Source organism: Lactuca saligna, chromosome 2 (assembly GCF_052625555.1).
Source record: "Lactuca saligna cultivar CGN05327 chromosome 2, ASM5262555v1, whole genome shotgun sequence".
Taxonomy (NCBI): domain Eukaryota; kingdom Viridiplantae; phylum Streptophyta; class Magnoliopsida; order Asterales; family Asteraceae; genus Lactuca; species Lactuca saligna.
In genome coordinates this window covers 57,988,504-57,991,460 of record NC_136418.1, presented here as the reverse complement: position 1 = coordinate 57,991,460, position 2,957 = coordinate 57,988,504, and the positions used below count along the sequence as shown (strand labels likewise).

Here is a 2,957-nt window from a genome sequence, read left to right as displayed (position 1 = left end):
TAATTCTATATAGAAATTTTTTTTCTCAAGTTTAATAACGTTGTATATTATTTGTAACATTATCAAGTATATAAATACGATTGGGTCACATAAAATTTCCAAGTATATTATTGTTTAAATTGATTGAAAAATCAATTAGAATCACCTGGAGTTATTGTTAATATATATACTAATACCAAGGATTACAGACTAAGTACAAAAGTTCTTGTGGTGTAGTGGTTATCACGTTAGCTTTACACGCTAAAGGTCTCCGGTTCGATCCCGGGCAGGAACAGAATGTCTTTTTTCTTAAATTTCGTGACAATTCCAACGGCGTTAATGATGCGATATTTTTGCCTCGAGAACTTCGGTAGGGTTCTTTTTTTTTTTTTTTTTTTGGAATCCATTTAAGGGGAATCTAGAATGTGTACACGAAGGTTGACTTTTGCTTCATACCTATAAAATGGATTAATAAATGACACATATTTACGTTATTTTACATGGTTCCAAGGTCCAGATTCTTGAATCAATAATGGGTCTTCTTTGCATAGTTCCAGGGTCCAGAATCAATAATGGGTCTTGTTTCCTCTAAAACTTACAATGATCAATAAGCTAATATAGTAAAAATAATGATGGTACAAAATCTCTATCATTAACAAGCACGTAACTTGCATAAAAAATCTACAAAAATTTTGATGCATATCTTCAAATTTTGATGAAATTTGTAGGTACTAGCATTACCCTTTTTTCCAATTATATTAAATTAAACATCACAAGGATAGGAAAAAATTGTAATGAGTAAAAAATGACCAATCACATTCCATTTAACAAATTAAGTGACTAGTGACCACCCTTTTCTTAATTGTATAATAAAATGACAACCAATACAAAATTTGAGAGTTGCAAAATTGGGTTTTTAAAGTATTGCCAACATACTTTAAAAAAATGATGTAATTAAAGCAATACTGAAAATTATTTGAGAAAATAATGTGTAGTTGTGAAATGGAAGGAAAAAAGAGACTTAATAAGAAAAACCTCATTTTTAAGACTTTCTTTATTAATTCGTTTTTTTTCTTTTAATTAGGTAGATAACAAGGACTAATCACTAAAATAACCAAATATGGAAAGTTAAACTATCAAAAATGACCACCTTCTAAACATTTATCACAAAATGACCATTCATTTTATGAAATGGATTTCACGAAATACCCTTTTTTAGCAAAACTATTTCATCAAAGCACCACACACCAAAAATCATAATAAATAAAAGAGTAAATTAGTGAAATCGTCTCTATGGTTTGGTTAAAAATGCATGTTTGGTTCCTAACTTTTTTTTTTTGTAATCGGATCGTCCCTGTGATTTGATTTTGTTGCGTTTTTCGTCCATTACATACATAAAATTAGGGACCAAACATGCAATTTTAACCAAATCATAGGGACGAAAAACGTAACAAAATCAAACCACAGGGACGATCCGAGTGTAAAAAAAATGTTAGAGACCAAACGTATAATTTTGATCAAACCATAGGGACGATTTCAGTAATTTATTCTAAATAAAAACAAAAGAAAAATTCGCTCTAATATAAAGAAATGAAATTAGGATACTATGGTAAACAAATAAATGAAAGTTCGATGATTTATGTCATTATACTTTGAAAAATCTACCCATCAAAACGTTTCACTTCCAATTTTTTTTCCTTACTAGAGCATTGTACTTTCAAAACTCTACCCAATTATTGATAAGTGTTTGGTGGCATTGCCATATTATGTTAGACTTTTAGTAATAGTAAGAATAAATAAAAGCATGATTCTATAGTAATAAATTAACAAAAGTATGTTGCTATTTTCTTGCATTTAATCCTTTCCAATTAATACTCCAATTGCAATTTGCCTTGCATTTGAACATCTTTTGATCCTTCCATATATTTTTTCTAGTCAATAAAGGTATATTTTCCTATTATAGTGTCCTACTTTCACTATAATTCCAATTTTTTTTCTTACTAAAGCATTGTAGTTATTTCAACTTGGATTACATTTCTATAACCGGGTAATTTTACCAGAATACAATATAATTATTTCTATTTGTACAAAACTGTACTTTTTTTTATCAACCACTGGAACCATTTTTGCAATTTTATCTCTAAATAAATTATATTTTTATACATTTATTAGGAAAAATCTAAAAAAAATAAGAGATAATGTGGAGAATAAAGAAAAAATGATCTGACATTGAGTTGGCGACATAGAAAAATAAGAGATGTGATGAAATTGTACAAACAACAAACATAGAAGGAAATGAGATGGTAGTTCTTCAAACAGAAGATTAAATGATCTTTAAATCAGCTCTAATTTCATGATTTTTCAAGTCATAACAGCATGAAAAATAACCCTAATTTTAAGTTTCAATATCAATCTATGAGCGAGATCAATTTACTTTTTTCTTTGAAATTTCCGTTTTTCATTTAAAAATCCTACAAGGTGATTAATCATGTTGTGCCCCAAGACTCTAAGGAACATGGATTTTCAATGATTCTTATATCAGTTAGACGAATTTATGCTACCATGATTCTTGATTTAAATTAAGATATTTACTAAAGCAAAGTGAAGTCTGAGAAGTTGGGTTTTCAATTTAAGCTTCCGATTTAACCTAATTACATAGTGCCTTTAGTATCTTTGTAATAAACTTGGTTGTTCGAAGAAAATGGGTGAGCGTCTCCAATTTCTTTCTTATTGTAGGTCCGATCAACCATGATATTGAGTGATAGCATGCTAAATGACATTTTTAAAAAAGTGTAACAAGTTTGGACAATGGTAAAAAAATTGATATTTGAATAAAACTATAGAAACTATATAAACTTTAGGGTTTTTATATTATTATTCTTCACCCTAACCATTTAACTCGCACAATGACAATGGTGGATAGCCAATGGAATTCACTTTAAGTGATTTGTAGTTTCCTTTCTCATCCTTTTATGTTT

General features: G+C 28.6%; 1 non-coding gene across 1 annotated transcript; it reads left to right on the top strand.

Annotated features, from left to right (window-relative positions):
* The first annotated feature begins 201 nt into the window (after nucleotides 1-201).
* On the top strand, nucleotides 202-274 carry TRNAV-UAC (transfer RNA valine (anticodon UAC)). The gene has a single exon. It is a non-coding gene; the product is annotated as a tRNA-Val (tRNA).
* Nucleotides 275-2,957: the final 2,683 nt, after the last annotated feature.